Source organism: Carettochelys insculpta, chromosome 5 (genome assembly GCF_033958435.1).
Source record: "Carettochelys insculpta isolate YL-2023 chromosome 5, ASM3395843v1, whole genome shotgun sequence".
NCBI lineage: Eukaryota > Metazoa > Chordata > Testudines > Carettochelyidae > Carettochelys > Carettochelys insculpta.
Genome location: NC_134141.1, coordinates 33,800,492 through 33,817,640, shown reverse-complemented (window position 1 = coordinate 33,817,640; position 17,149 = coordinate 33,800,492). Strand labels below are relative to the sequence as shown.

Below are 17,149 nucleotides of genomic sequence, written 5' to 3'. Positions count from 1 at the left end.
GATGGGAATAGAATCCAGGAATTCTGACTCTAGGTCACTTGTTCTAACCGCTAAACCTTTCACCTTTTGAACATGAAACAATTCATGATTAACTTGAAAGTCGGATATTAAAGGTCATTATGCTAGAAGCTTCTCTTTTGACAAATTGCTGAGGAAGGTGCAGAGCTACAAGGTAGCAAAGAGGCACTCATTAAAATTTGGCAGAGGATGATGTGAGTTGGAAAGTGTTGCCCGTGAAGACTTTTTTCAAAGTCAGTGGAAAAAAAAGAGACCATGATGCTTGTTTTCAGGGAAGTAACTATGCAAGCATATTTTAAAATAATACTTAATAAAACTTGGCTGGGGGAAAAAAACTACACACATGCATCATCAATTTTATCCCAGTGGCATTGTTTGGTGCAGTTAGTATTAAGATTCGAAGCTATTTTACATAAATAGGATGACAGCTTAACACAGTTGGGGGTGTTTTTATTGCCAATTTAACTGGTGTTAAATTAGTGGGTATTTAAGTGTCACTAAAACAATTTAGGGTCCAATTCACAAAAGTATCAATTCCTGTAATATTTAAATGCAAATAAAGAATTGCACTTTAGAGTACTGTTCAATTCATCATTGTTTTCTAATCAACGGTAATGCCACTTTATTAGTAAGCATCCTGGAAATGATGCCAGTTGCCTACAATTAAAATACATCACCTCGCTGAGAAGTGTCTTGCAATGTATTACTTACTTAGCATTGCTCTACACATCCTCAGAAGGGCTGAGCTGCTTTAATTCTGGTTGGAAGTTGAAGATACTCAGTGCCTTAAAATCTTGAGACTTGCTTTTAAATAGTCTTTTGTACTGTCTTCTCCCTTTCTCCCAAAAATCAGATGGTTCACTTGCAAACCTTAAATTTAAAATGTAATATTGACCTCTTCAATTTTAATCAACATACAAATCCACTGAAACAGAGCAATTCTAATGTCCAATTGGGCTATATATATAGATACTACCGAAGTTACCAATCACCAAAAGTACCATTTCTTTGTTTTGTCCAACCGCAGAGATGAGTTATTTATGCGGCCCAATTTCATATGCCTATTGTGTCTTCTGGCAAAGACACTGAATGCTGCAGCACCTGGAAAGCTCAGTGCTTTGCTTGAAGTGCAGTGCTGTGTGCCAGCCAGGAGCTAGTATGTGCTTTTCAGCTAGTGGAGCAAGCAGAGGAAGCTAACACTGGCATCAGCTGTGGATGCAGCTGTTTTGCCCACCCTCTGTGCTGGGGAAGTGTGCTGCAGGGTTTCCCTCCCTTCCCAATAGGGTGTGAATGAGAGAAAGTAAAGAAGGATTTGGGGGATCAAAGAAAGAGGAATGTTTCACAATTTGTGCTGCTGTTTTTTTTCTTCCCTTCTTACCCATTCCCCTCCCCCTGCCCTGCCCAAGTTCTTTGAAAACACACTGCAACCTCCAAACTATTCATGAGTCATTTCAGTCTGGTAATTTATGTGTAAAGTTTTTGCTTGTGGAATTCAAAAATGATTTACTTTTTAGTTTATTGCTTTATTTACTTACCTAGGGGGGTGGATTGATGTGCCAGCTTCCCTCAGGCAACAGAGGCCCCCTGTTTCTGTTTTTTTTTTAAAAGGAAGTCAATTGCTAACAGACAAGCGTTTCACAAACACACTAAATCAGACCTTTCTTTCTTACTCTTCTGTTTATAATGAGTTCCTTTTGGTCCTTGTAGAGTACCTGTCACTGACTAGCCATTGAAACTGAATCCTACACCAGGCACGTGGTTAGCCATGGCGGAGACAAAACAATAAAATATTGCAGAAAGCCCTAGAACATGGGCAACGGTTTTAAGGCAACATAGGCACCTTCCGCAAGCAATTTGCTTAAACTGTGCTTTCCCAAAAATAATAGAGCCATTTCAGAACAATGGGAGTTATTACCGTTCCATCTGGCATCATTTATCAGCAGATGAGAGATGTGTAGGCAGAGAAGTCCACAATTTGATTTACTAAAATGGGGATTTCAGCTTATCTGCTTCTTTGATGAGCATCCTGTGCATTTCACTGAATAGTCACGGCCAGAAGTGATGGAGATCATGACTGTGGGGGCTAGGGAAAGGAAAGCGTTCTCTGTCACATAAAGATGACCTAATTAATTCTCACCACTGCCTTTAAAGCAGTTAGTTTTATCTCCATATTACAGATGGGACAATTTAGGCACAGAAAGGCTAAGTGACTTGCCAAATGTAACAGAGTAGCCAATGTCAGAGCCAGACCTGGAGCTTGGAGATCCTGGCTCTCAAGTCAATACTTAGATCATCCTTTCATTACTCCTAATCTGAGGTAATGCATCTATGAACAGCACAGCTGATGGCATACACAAGAAATGCATGTCGTTTGGAGTCCAACGTTCTAAACTAGCTGGTTTCCAGCAAATCAGGAAGGTCATTTGAGGGCTCCAAATGAACAACTGCTGTACCACATCAATCTTTGTGGTTAGCTCAGCCCCTTGCTGCAAGCATGGATAGATAGGAGTATGGAATTGAATATACTAATGATGAGGTAATGATACTTCCACAGTAATTTATGCTAATGCATGCATTAATGTCATTATCCACCTGCTTACATGGCTGCGTATTTGAGATGGGGTGTGTGGGTTTTTTTTTTTTTTTTAAAGCTGTTGAATAATTGTACTCTGGAAGATCAGCTTTATTTTCTTTAAATTGATTCTTGTCTCACAGTGGTAAAGAGAACTTTCAAAATGTGAACTTATGACGGGATGATTCAAAAATGATTGAAAAATTTCAAATTGTTAATAATTGCTGACCTGCAGTAATTCCTGCCTGAGTTTGCAAACTGCTCAAACCATTAATGTAGAGAGGACTTTGAACTGACCCCGTTTAATTTTTCAAAGTTCTGATTTCAAAAGCTTACTGACAATGTAAATGTTAACATATTGAGTGTTTCATTGTCTGTTTAACAGAAATGTTAATCCCATAAACTAAAAAGGTTTGTTTTCAGGAGGTGCTGCATGAGTAACATGGAATTCAACTTCACTTTTGTCCTCTATCAAAAGAGGGCAGTAACTGGAGAAGCATCACCACAACCAGGTTCCATAACTGGTAATTGAAAACCACACCTAACTCTCATGCCTTCCTAAATGCCGGAAGCCCTGAACATGCAGAAGTTAAGAACCTTCAGGTTCCTGCTAACATTTCTTTACCACAGTACAGTATTACACTGTAGTATACAAACAAACAAACAAAAAGCTATAGCTACTGACAACTGGAAATGTCTCCTAGTATAAAATAAATTGACATTTCCATAAAATAATATGCAGAATATTACATTAATTGTACTGTATTCAATAAGGAAATTCTATTAGGACCACTACAGGGTTGTGAATCACATGGTTGGCCACATTGCCTTTGGCCATGACCTCAAATTCCCCTGAAGTTGGAGGTGCTGCTTCAGGGGTATCCCATTGGGTGCGTAGGCCCTGTCTTAATGGCATATTTATGCCAGCTCCACAGAGCAGCCGTCTCTTGGACCCACGTGCATTTCTTATATAGGAAGTACAGCTAGTTGTATTAGAGTTAAGATCTCTAAATAAAGAAGAAACTATGTGAAGATTGAAAGGCAATTGGTTGCCTATAATTTCATGTCTTGTGTGTAAATATAATGATGAAAGAAAAAGTTGGTAGAAACTGATTATAAATTATTGGAAAGATGAGAGGTTGGATTGTTGTATTTTTTTTTTAATCTTTGCCTATAAAACCATTGACCTCTTATATAGGATGCTGAAGCTGCAATGACTGGGGGCAGATGTATAGTCATTCTGCTGGAAATGGCCATAGCACAGACGCAAGCCTCCTCACTGAGTAGTACTTGTGCAAAGGGGAACTTGATGAAAACCACAAATGAAGTGCTATCAGCTCTGTGCTACCCCTCTGAACCCCTAGCAGGATCATGAGACAATATTATTGAAGCACAGAGGTAGCTATGGATTGAGCCTCTGAGAATTCCAATGTGAAATAGACATTTCTAGAAGCCTGAGTGGCCTCAGCTGTGCTAATTATTCGTGCCAATCATTGGTTGGAAAGACAACAGCACCTATCTGCCCTGTGAATACTTACTTAATGTAGCAATCACTACTAAACCTGTTTAGAAGGAATAGTCTTGTCAGAAAGGAATGAAATTATCTGGAAAGATTCAAAGTAGCAGAAGAGTACCACAGTGAATGAAAACTAGGGGGTGTTCCAATAGCTTATGAACTTGGCAAAGCCAAAGGCAATTAAAAATGCAATCTTTACTGTGACTCTCCTATTCCATAGAACAGCGCCACACAACACTCAGAGTACTCTCCTAAAACGAAATATCAATTTTAATTTTCCTCAGGAGACTAGCTCTCCTTTTGCAATGCAAATATTTTCAAGTGTACTAAACATGTACTAGCACCTCAACATAGCCACTAAACTATTCGCATGCAAAATTACCCAGAGTAGGCAGACTGGCATAAGCTTATGCTAATGCCATATGTGCTGAAGAATTTGAGCCAGGAAACAACTAAAATCTGGACACTATTTACAATTTAAATTTAATTTTGTATTATTATTCAAGAGAGATCTTAAATCTAAAGCTTCAGTTAAAATTAATGCTTCACATGAAGCTAATTCCCACCCTTAAGTCATATATTTAACATTTTTCCTTTCAAAAAATAATTCAGTTCAGGAACTCAGTGAACGAACTCGTCCAGTACAGCTGTTTCTTTTCTACTTTTCCCACTCCCATGCTGTAGCTGCTTGTTTCTAATATGAAAACCACTGCCCTCAAACAACTTGTGTTCCTGCTTCAGTGTCAGTGTTTGTGTCACGTTTTACCTCCTGCATACTGTGTGATGCCGACTGATCCTGAGATTCCATCTCTCCCAGTATAGAAACTGACCTCGGTCATATTGAAACTTGTTTGCAAGTAGATGGGCCACCAAAGGGAAGCCTAAGGAGGGCCCAGAGCGCTGGCCGCCACCACTGCCAAAGTAGCAGCGTCAGCAGGTGGACCTCCAGGCCCCTTTGAAATGACACAGAGTGCTGTGCTGCCACTCTGCACGTGAGTCTGAGAGAGCATGGGGGGGCCCAAGGCTGACTGCCCTGAACCCTGCTCCTTCCAGGGGCAAGGAGATGAGCCCCACTCCCACCTTGCCCTCAGGCCTGCAGTGGCTGCTAGCACTACTGCAAACCAAGATACTGGATCAAATACTGCTCTTGGTTATACTAATCAGAACGTGGAGTAGCTCCATTGAGTTACTCCAGTTTAACATTAATATAAAGGGCAATAAAATTGCACTAATTTTATACCTCAGTGAAATACCACCTACTATTGAGTAACAGAATTGTGTTTTCACAAGTATTGACGTAGGACATCAAAAGAGTGGTGTTGCTTACCATTGAGTATGGCAAATAGAATGAACTTGAATTGGTTGAATGACTCTATGATCAGGAATAACAAGCAGTCCTGTGGCACCTTAGAGACCAGCAATGCCCATGATCAGTTATTTAATTATATCTGCTCAGTTAGGGCTATCTGATAGTGTCTATATATAGTGGCTAAATCCCTCATCTAATACTTGTAGTTTTCAGATAATTGCTTTTTAATGGCAGTGGTAACTGGAAGAAATCTTTTGTCCATTCAGCTCTTTTACAGCTGAAGAAAATCCATTTTTCAGGATCTAATGGCAGAGAATTTAAAAAAAAAAGAAAAAAAGAAAAAGGTTGTTTCAATGTACTTTCCAGCTCTGAAAGTAAAATAATTCCAGATGAATCAATCTCTCCCGCTCTCTCTCTCTCTTTCTCTGGTTAATCTCACCATGCTCAACCTTAACTGAGGTTAACAGACTCATGAGTAGGTCTTCAGAGTGGCTGAGAAAGAGGAGTTATCAACACAAAGCCCTTCTGCCCCTTCAGGAAAAGTATTGGGTACTAAAGGTTGTAGGACTTAGTATAGTATGTGAACCTCATTCTAATCTCACTTAACATCAGTGTCAACATGTGCAGCTTCAGTGAAGTTATACCAGTGTAAACCCGATTTAAGTATGATTAGAAGTGAACCCTGTTTGTCCACTTCAGTTTAAGGTCTAAAGCATGGGTGTCCAACCTTTTGGCTTGCCTGGGCTGCACTGAGTGAAGAGGAATTGTCTTGGGCTGCATATAAAATATATAATATAGTTTATGTATATAAATCACATAATAATGTTAAAAGTTTACGATCTTGTGGGCTGCATTACTAGCTGTCCAGGGCTGCATGCGGCCCATGGGCTGCAGGTTGTACATGCCTGGTCTAAAGCCAAATTAAACATTCAGATAGTTCTTTTTAAGGTAAGAAAAAGAAATAGCATTACTTTTAGCATTAGCATTATTTTTAAACCTTTCAGAATGGAAAACTACACAAAATCACAGGGCTGGAAGAGACCTCAGGAGGTCATTGTGTCCAGCCTTCTGTCCAAAGCAGGACCAACCCTAAGTCATCCCAGCCAGAACTTTGTCAAGCTGGGACTTAAAAACCTGTAGGGATGGAGATTCCACCACCTCTCTTGGTAACTCATTCCTAGGGCAACCATATCTCCCTGTCCCAAATACAGGACAGGGAGATATTGTGGGGGGGGGCAGGGGTGTCTCCTCCCTGCTGCACCAAGCCCTTGGGAGCTTGCTCCCCTCCCTCCCCCAGCCTTGGGAAAGTGGCGGCCGGCCTAGAGCCCCCGGGGAAAACGACAGCCACAGGCTTTCCCGGCCCCACCCCCACCCTCCCAGGGCCTAAATATGGGACAATTAGTCCCCTTTAAAACATAAATTTGGGATGCCTTTTTGGCATCCCAAATATGGGACCATCCCGTCAAACATAGGACGGATGGTCACTTTACGCCTTCTACTGCCTCGTCCTAATTTTAGATTTCTAGACAGTCTCAGTACAGGATAATAGATAAGAAGAACCAGATTCTGAGGCAGTATAACTGGTCATTGCATCTTTTTGAGTTACACTGATTTACATCAGCCAAGAAACTGGCCAAAGATTTGACGGGTAATGCTAACCATATATGCTTGATCTCACAAGTCTGGCTTTGAATATGCCCTACATTTTAGCTACTTAGTCTTAGTATCCCCCCAAACCTCTCTAAATTAGTATTTTACATTCTTGGATCAAGTAAAAACTGCTTCATGTCAGATCCTTTCTTCCTAAGAAAAACCTTTGATTTGTGTTCAGTCTTAGAAGTGTTGAACCAGTTCCTCAGAGCATGAATCCACTTCTGAGAGGGCTTAGTTATGAGAGCCACCATGTCTGCTGCCTGGACTTTCCAAAGATGTTCCACAAATGCACTAAAAATTTGTGGTGTGTAGAAAGTTTTAAAGGAATTTCTCCTCCAAGTTTGTGTCTACCTTTGCATATTAATACCATTATATTTTAAACAGTGGTTTGATTTCAAATATTGAATTAATTAAGCAGCAAAAAACAAGAAAGTCAACTGATACAACAAAACAAATGCCAACATCTCCCTCTCCTGGTTGTTGAAGAGAAAATCAGTAGTTGTGTTGGTAGAGAAAATCTCATTTTCCACCACAAGGCACTTGAAAATAACTTTTAAAAAAATCAGTAAAAATATTGATTCAAGTTTAGATTAAAATATGTAATGAATTGTTTGTTTGGCTCCACTAGCACCCCGGGGCTATTCTACCCTGACAACCCACACAGGGGCCAAGCCCATGGTACTCCTTACCTTTTCTTGAGTGATGTGACTGGCTTACTGCTAGCACCCTCTAAGACCCTAGCCCAGTGGTAGTCAATACGTGGCCTGAGGGCCACATGGTCCATGAGACATTTGTTTACCATTACCCATGCACAAGATTCTGCTGGTTTTCGCTTGCATAGGTTTTTTTCCTACCAGCATTACTAAAGTGATATGAATGTGAAGTGAGGTGTGTGCTGATTTCACACAACAGTGAGTGGGACAGCTGTGCACTCCCTCTGCTGTCAAGGTATTTCTATGGTTCAATCAGTACACCCTGCAAATTCTAGGTATACAACCACAGTTTGCAAAACTACCTTATCCTGGGAGATTGTCTTAGTTATAATAAGCTTGCAATTGGAATGAAGGGGGGCCACTCATATCGCCCACTTGCTAGCCTAGGTTGCTCTTCACTGCTGTAGCCATAGCAAAGGGGATAGGGAGAATGTGGGGCCAGTGTTCTCTCTGCTCAGAAGTCAGTGGATTTTGTCTGCCATGTCTGGGTGCATATGCTTCCACCTTCCAAGGCAGACACTCTCTCTATGTTCTGGTGAGCTTTGGAAAGCATTGCTTTATTAAGGGACCATGAGTTTGACAGCTCTTTCTCTCAGCATTGCCTCATGCCTTAAAAGTCATGGGTATTTGTTCATCATAGATATCAATCCAAAACTTGGTTTCTTCTGTATAATGCAGATTTTCTTCCTTATCCAAATATTTTTTGTCCTGGAGACCAGGCTTGGAATCTCCTGGGGAAATCCATGGAAAAACTCTTGACTCCCTCATTCTCCTCTGCTTAGAAATGCTAAGGTCTGAGCACCTGAGAGAACATATAACAGACAGATTCAGCTTCTTTCATTTCAAGTGAGCTGTCTTCTCTTACTTTTGGAATTCTTTTCATGCAGTCATATAGATTCACCACATATATCAATGAGGAAATAACATAACACTCCAAATGTTTCAAATCTCACTCATTCAAATGAGTGTGACTTGACTAGTCTGATATGATAAAACAACATGTGGGATTTCAAATATTTCACTTAAATGCGCAGTGAAACGAAACCTTTAAACTTTAGGAATGAAGATCTAAAATGGTACATCAAAATGAGAGAGAATAGAGTTTTTCTTAGTGTATAGTCTGTCACTTTTAACTTCAAGATACGTGTGTTTTTGCCTGTACACTTGCTTATGTTGATGGAATTGTTATTTGCAGAGGTTATTGTAAATATGTGGAAGATATTTGAGCAGGGTAAAGTAGGATTACAGTGGCTTTCTGAGAAACTCCTGTTCCTCCTGTCTCAGTGCAAGAGAAGAGATTTGCTTTAAACTGAATTCCAAAGATCTGATTTCCATTGTCTATCTGTTATCACAAGGCTAGCTGTACACAAACTACCTTTCTCTGCAGCACTATGAGAACTTAATCCTTCTTAATAAATACGTTTAGTTATTACATTGGAAGGACTTCCCAATCTCCACTAACCTCAGACTAATTTTGGTTCTTCTAAAAAACATTGTATGCCACATCCACTGCATGGATGTGATTTATCAACTGGAAGTAGCCCAAGGGTAATGTGAAATGCAAACTAATGCCTCTCTCTCACACATATGGGGTGTGTCTACACAGCAAAGTTATTTTAGAAAATGGCCGCAATTCTGAAGTAACTTTGCAAGCATCTATGTAATGTAACTTCTATTTCAAACTAATTTCAAAACAGTGGTTGGCTTATTTTAAATTTGGCAAACCTGATTCAATGAGGAATAGCACCTGTTTCAGAATAGGGGCTGTGCGGACAGGGAATAGTGGTTATATCAGAATAAACTATTCTGAAATAGTTTATTCTAAAATAATGCTGCTGTGTAGATATAGTCTTTTGGATTAACACTCTTGGAAGAACTATTGTGCTTTATTGTTGTGGACACGCTATTTTGGAATAAGTTTTACATATTTTGGGGCTTCCCTGTAGTGTGGGTGCATTATTCCGGAATAGCTTATTTTGTAATAACAACTCTGGAATAAGCTATTCCAGAAGGTCTCTGTAGCGTAGACATCCCCTTATAGAAGGAGGAATATAATAGTAAAACTAGACGCAGAACAACTGAGCATGCTTGGTCACTAGTGTACAAATGCTGGGAAGAAGAGAGCAGAAGAAAATAAAAGGTTAAAAAAAAATCACCCAACTACTTCAAGGGAAATAAGGAGCAAAACAAAGTGAAGGCCAGCTGTGGATTTGATTTAGAGAATGTGGTGTTTTGAGCATCATTTTAAAACCCTGCATTAGATGGTTAGTTTCATTTCATTCAACATTTCCTCCAACCCACTTGTTATAGATGTGGTAAATGCTGATATTGCCGTGTGTGTCTTTGGGTGGACCACTGCTTCTGTTGCACAAGACCCAGCATTGTGTAGTGAGAGTATATAATTTTGGAAATATGTGTTTACTTTCAGTGGGTGCAGAACTTCTGAAAAAGAAAACAGAATTCCATGGAGATGTATGAGGAGCTTGCACCAAACCCTCAAATGAAGGAAGCCATGTGAGTGTCAAAGTAGGTGGCTATTGCCCTGTGAAATAAGTACGCTGCTAAAGATCTATGCAAACCACTCATGGGGTTGGAAGGTCCACTGCAATTAATACTGTCCTCCACCAACATGTGATTGCCATAAGAAAAGTTTCAGAAATAGCGATATTTGGGTGAGTGGGGTTTCCAAGCAGCACGTCGGTCATTATAAGAGGCAAATGTGCATGTGAAACATAGAAGGTTCTGCTTAGTGAATGACAGAGGCAAGTTCATGAATACAGCTGTAAAAACCAATGGAAAGGTTTGACAGCGGGGTACTAAGCAGGTCAGGATTACACTTTGTTTTCCCCAAAAGTGGTACTTTTTCCTGAATGGTGTCTGTGTTGCTATTTTGGGGGATCATGCATAGTCATTCCTAATGTGGCTTCTGAAATCATTCCAGGACATTCCCTTACAATTGAATTACAAACCCAGTAACTGCAGAAAGGTTATGAAATGTGCTCTTAGTAGACTGATGTCTTGTTATGTTGCGTGGCATCCAGACAGACGCACAATGTGTTACATGCTGTTCATATAACTATTGCCTGCTATATGCTCCATTGCGTTTGTGAGGACAGGGGAATGTTTTCACCGTAAGTTGGCTAAGGCTGGATTGCAAACTGTACTATTAGCCAGATCCTACCCACATACTCACTGGCTGCTAGTTTCTAGCAAGCCAGGGAAATCAGGGTTATATGTGCACATCGTGGTATAGCAGAGAGGCAGAGGATGACATCTTCCTGCATCAAGAGATATCTTCTCTTGGGCCATTTCTACACATGACACTTTCTCCAAAAGTGGCATGCTAATAAATGGCCCAAAAATGCTAATGAGGTGTGGATGTAAATTTCTGGTGCCTCATTAGCATAGGGTCACATGATTTGGAGTCTGGAAGAAGCTCTTCCAGACCCAAAAACAGCATGTAAAGGCGTGGCCCCTGGGGGATCTCCCAGAAGGAAATCATTGTCTGGAATCCCCTCCTTCCTGAAAATTTACATCCGCATGTCATTAGCATTTGTTGGGCCATTTATTAGGGAAATGGCCTTGCTGTGCAGCTGCTAGATAAGCATGTGATAGAACATTGGCATGTATTTGTAGGACTACATAGTTTGAAAATGATTTTGTTACCCATAGTGGAGGGTCATTTGTTCATGGGGACAACTCACATATTAAAACAATTCTAGAAGAGCACTTGCCCTGAATTACCTCTTCAGGGTTGGGCTTGACTAAGAAAAAGGGTGGCAGAGTTGTAATGAGAGTGTTTGTGCAATGTTTTTGTCTTCATGGTTCAGACTTGCTTACAAACCTCTTATCTAGTGCACTCAGTCTCTCTCTTTAGGACCTTAACACTTGCTTTAGGGTGGTGTGTGTACTCGTTTTTTAAAAATAAACATTTCTTTGTCTAATTACCCATAGCAGTTGTTGTGGAGCCACTACTATGGCTGGAAACTGATCAAGTTATGAGGGTGAGGCGGATAGAGGGATTAAGGAAGGACCTTTTAAAATGCCAGTGGCAGATGCCTGTATGTTCTACATGTCAACATAAAAAGTCTTATCTACCCATTTTTTGTGTTGGAGATTTACCTGTGTTGCAAATGAGTCATGCTTTCTGTAAGCTTACAACTTTAACTGCACTTTCTCCATCCTGCCCAGGTATCATTAGGACTTGGATATTTGGGCCGAGTGTGTGTTTAGGATAGACAGAAAATGTTTGCAATATAACACATGAAAATAATTGATACTATTCCAATTCATGTGCCATGGAGGTATAGGGCCTATTCATTAATGTGAAAATATTTTAAATTCTTCACACTTTGGAAGGAGGGTCCATGCACCTCACAAAAATGTATGTAGCTTATTAAGAGTAATATAGGGAACAAGTAATAAAAATGTTTTTGAAGTGTCCACCAACGTTATTTGAAACACGTTGGGACTGAATCTGTGAACAATGAACTAATTTTCCTGTCTCTGCTCAGTCTCCTTGCCCCTTTCCTGATGGTGGAAGACAGGGAAATGGTTCTTGAGGATAACTAGGGTTAGCTCCTGTGAAAATTTGAGGAGGCCACTTGGTAGCAATCAGGGACTCCTGAGGACTCAGTGTTCCCTCCTGGGTGGGGGAATTCCCACTGAGGTATTTTGGGTGCAGATGGAGGGCATAGTTCCAGTAATACTTCAAGCTCCATGTTTTTCTTCTAGTCACTCAAGGAGATTGGGTCAGCTAGTTCAGTGACAGTCTGGGTGGCAGCTGGAGCAGGAAGTAGCATTTCATGAACAGGTGTCATGGTCATGGCAGCAGGTGATCCTTGACTTTGGTCACAATTTCCATGAATCTCTCCATCAGGCAATGGAGAAATCCCTTTGTGCTTCTTGCTCCATGGACCAGTTCTTTAAACTGTCCTCTGAAGAACCATGTCCTCCAGTGCCCACAGCAATTCAAATGGTTCTTGGTTCTTCTTGTCTATCCCTCCAAGTAGGTCTTCCAGGGTTCTTGTCCAATTGCTTCTGGTGTCTTTGGGATGATGTTCCTGCCAGAAAGATTTCACTCTAAGGAGCTAAATGTCTTGACGATTCAAAGACAAGACTAGAATATATTTTTGTTCTTTTGGAAGAAATTGAGCAATCTCCTCCACATGATATAACTTTGATGTAGAAAGCCCAAATTTGAACTCTCTTCAGTATTCCAGGAATGCGAGTGTTAAGATGATCCAGGGTTTCCAGACAATTTTTGCAGCCCATGAGAAAGTGGTGGATAAATGTACTAATGTGTTTTTTTCATGTTGTTTCAAGGTAGAGTGGAGCAGGAAGGGTGGCTAATTCCAGACACTAGGTTAGCAGTCTGCAATTTCTTGTTTAAAGGCTGCCCATCGTTTGGACACCATAGCAATTTTCAAGTACCAGAATAGAAAAAAGAGGTGACTTTCCAGGCAGTCTATTGCAGATACACGTCAAACCTCATATGGCTGAAAAGAGGAGTTTGATCAGCTCTGAGGCTGAACCAAGCAGATTTGCACTGCCTTTGAACTTCAAGCCCTATCTGAAGTTTCTGCTACCCCAGATATCTGCAGAAATGTACAGAGGCAATTTAACTGGAAAGAGACTCTAGTTTCAACTAGCATATGGCATTTCTGTGCAAAGGAAGATGAGAACCAAAAAAACTACTTACTCCCCAGGATCGCTAGGAAGTCTTCCCCTGTGTCCGCACAGCAATGGTGAAAAGAACAGGGGAAGAATAAGACAAGCCACAACTCCATCTGGTTCCCTTATGCATCAGATCTCTCACCTTTCCACTGCAGAGACACCATAAAGTGTTTGTGCAGCTGCCAGACAAGATCTTTCTCTCTCTCCCATTTCCCCCCAGCTTGTGCAGTGTGGCTCAATAAAGGTACAGGGATTGTAACAATTTTGTAATTTTCCATGGGAGAAAAGAATTGCTGTGACTAACTTTTTCTCCCCACAATCCAAGTGTTCCCACCACCTTCCTGGACATAACTCAACTCACCTCCCGTCCACTTCAGCCATCCCCACATCACATTTTGTGTAACTCCTTTTTGAAAACAGTTGGTAAAGTCAAGAATGTGGATAGGTGAAGCACCGAAACTATCTTCTAATGGGCAAAAGACAGCTGTTACTTTAGACAAACAACTCTACAGTCAAAGTTCTCTACAGCTGTTCTACCCCCAACTGGGACCTTTTCAATGTGCATTCTCTTGTCCCCTGGGCCATGCAACTGTGGAGCTATCACTGCCTGATAGTGCATTTCTTGGCCAGTAGACACAGAGGCACAATGATAGCTCATTAAGAATGTATTTTTAAGACATAGCTTCAGCCTTACACCGAGTAGTGGTTCACTGGAAATCAATATAAGCTGTCTTGCTCTGAGACCATTTGGGGGTGGGATGGAGTGCAGGGGGGGCTGAACTTAATAGCATGAATGAAGCACTAGAGCAAGAAATGGTGCTGACTGGGAAAGATGGTGGTCTATTGTAACTTCCCAGCTTTGAGGTTCTCCTCCTGCTATGGCTTGAGATCCTCCATAGGTTCATTTCTCTAGTGGCTTCTCTGGCTACAGGTGCAAAATCACATTTGCCTCATCCTCCACAACTTCTATAGTCCTTTTGTCACTGGTGCACACAGCTGTCCCTCTGGGATTTTCAAGGTGTTATACACCTTGCGTTGTTTTTATGGGTTTGACAAACATAAGGCATGTTGCCTTGAATTGATGAGCACTGCAGGATTGTACTCCAGGGGTCACAATGGTTTGCACAGGTTACTAGTCTATTTGCCCATGATTATCTGGAGTATTTTAGAATAATGCAAAGCATTAAATAACTATATTGACCTTCTACTTTTGTGTAACTACATGTGGCCTTTATTTGTGCAATATCCATGAAAGGTTTGTGGAGTCACCTAGGCAGTGCTCTACTGGAAGTCTGAGCCATCTAACAAGGCAGCTCTGATTTAGAAATGAAAGGGTAGGAGAGTGCTTTTCCCTTTGTAGCAGGCTGGGGTATAAAATGCACCCAGATATTTCAGAGACAGGAATCAGAGAAGAAATGTTCAAGTTTGTAATCGGCATAATCTGAAAATTGTTACTTAAGCAAAAATCCCATTGTCTTTTGGCTGAATAATTGAATTGACTCTTAAGGATTTGGTTTCACAAATAATAATAAACATTAGAAAAGTTTTTTTTATATGTGACAGCCATTAACTTTTGCCTGCAAATACCTATTTATCAACTTTCAGAAACTATTTTTGAGTCCTATGTTTGAAAATTCTGTTCTTTATTTATGAGGTGTCCATTCGTGGTTTGTGAGAACAAATGTAAGACAAATCTGGAGCAGGGGAGGCACTACAATCCTATCTGTAACTTCTGAGTGGTTGCTTTTTTATCCTTTCAGACTGTACGAAAATGCAGACTCATGTTTCAAGGGATGTGAGGTTCTTAATGTCATTCACATCCAAACACCATGTGAGTAATACCCTAATCACAGAATGTGCAATTATGCTGAATCAGTAGTCTGTACTGGAAACCATGGACAGAATCTAGTCGCCCTGAAATCACATTTTTTGTGTGTGTGTGTGTGTGTGTGTGTGTGTGTGTGTGTGTGTAATATTTTTTACTTAAGGTACACTGTTACAGCTTTGCAGTTTAATTCCAAAAACATAAAGACTTACTGCATAGTGTAGAAATATACATTTTGGACTAAAAGAGACCAGTGCACATTTATACCACTATTAGATACCCTTTGAGCTTCAGTTTTATAATCATGCAAGGCAGATACTCTTAATTTCTTCTGTCCCTGCAATCATTACTAACATTTTCCCTACCACGAATAGAGTAAGCTACTTATGATTACTGCTCATCACCTATTTAAGGCAGTATGATTTTTTGTGCTTTGTCCCTATGTGTTGACTGCCCTACCACAGTTTCCTTAAGATCAAATTTCATCACATTATGGGCTGTTCTTTACTCAAGATTACTAGTATTTAAAAGCTAAACTAGTTCATTCTGCTTCTCATTTTGTAGTCACATGCCCTCCACCCTGTTCCCAAATACATACTTTTCCCACAACCAACTGCTTTCACTCACGAGTATTGTGTGCCTTTGATACAGAAACCAATTATTTTCTTAAGTACTAATTGAACATACAGTCTTTGTCAAGTTACTTTTTTAGAAGTTTTACCAAAACAGAGAAATCATACCAATTTGTCCTCCATCAGCTCTTTTACTTCTGTAAAACTATAACATCAAGCATGAACTCTCAGTTCTCAATCCCTTCTATGCCTCATTTTAAATGACCATATAGTCCAGGTGTCCTTTTACTCTGTCCTACACCAGTTCTTCCACAAAGGCTTGTCTTAAAATCACCCCATAGAGTTAATTACAAACTTAAGGTGACCATATCCCTTGGCCAAACATGGTATAAATGGGAAAATGGGACAGATGGTCATCCTACCTGGGAGTTAGGTGGTGGCTACCTTGTGGGGGCTGCCACCCTGCTGGGGGGCCTGCAGGGGTAGCTGTGGCTCTCAGCTGCCCCGTGACTTGGGGCAATGGGAATGGAACTGCTACCCTGGCACTGAAGCTCCCAGCTTCCACTAGCTGGGGGAAGCTGGGCAGCAGCTGCACCACCACACAGGTTCAACTCCTGGCTCCTTGAACATGGAAGCCAGAACTGGGGGGAAGCCATCTGCTTCGTAAGAAAGTGGAATATGGAGCAATTAGCCCCTTTGGCAAAATAAATCAGGACACTGGGATGGTGCCCGAAATATAGTGTTGTCCAACCCAAAATGGGATGGATGATCACCCTAATTACAGATGATAATTTGCATTTCTATAGCATTGTGCATCTCAGGATCTTAAAGCATTCTATAGACACTGCTGAGTTAATCTGTAAAGCTACTTCCATAAGGAAAGGTCACTGAGCGGTACAGAAAGCTTTTTGTGAAAGTCTGTGCCTGAAAAGGGAATAAAACACAGGTCTTCTGCTTTATAGGACTATGTTCCATGTAGCTTGTCTTAGAATTTTAATTGCCTTCATCAGATGCTCTACGTGTCTTTACAAGAATGAAGATTTTGGAGGTTGTGTCTAGACTGGCCCCCAACTTCGAAGGAGGCATAGTAATTAGGGTGTCAGGAGATTACTAATGAAGTGCTGCGGTGCATGTGCAGCACTTCATTAGGCTAAATCTCCCCTGCGGCAACTTCGAAGTTTGAAACTTCAAAGTGCTGGGTTGCGTGCAGCTGCAGGTCAGACGCGGGTACTTCGAAGTGCCCACGCTACTCCGAAGTCCCTTTACTCGTCAAACTTTACCATTCCCCCTTCGAA

General features: G+C 40.8%; 1 long non-coding RNA gene across 2 annotated transcripts in view; it reads left to right on the top strand.

Annotated features, from left to right (window-relative positions):
- The window catches only part of LOC142013483 (uncharacterized), a 99,955-nt gene extending 84,667 nt beyond the window's left edge, over positions 1-15,288 (top strand). For both annotated transcript variants that reach the window (XR_012645654.1, XR_012645655.1), the window contains 2 exons: positions 10,210-10,307; positions 15,218-15,288. This is a non-coding gene — a long non-coding RNA (uncharacterized LOC142013483). The remainder of the gene's footprint in view (positions 1-10,209; positions 10,308-15,217) is intronic.
- Positions 15,289-17,149: the final 1,861 nt, after the last annotated feature.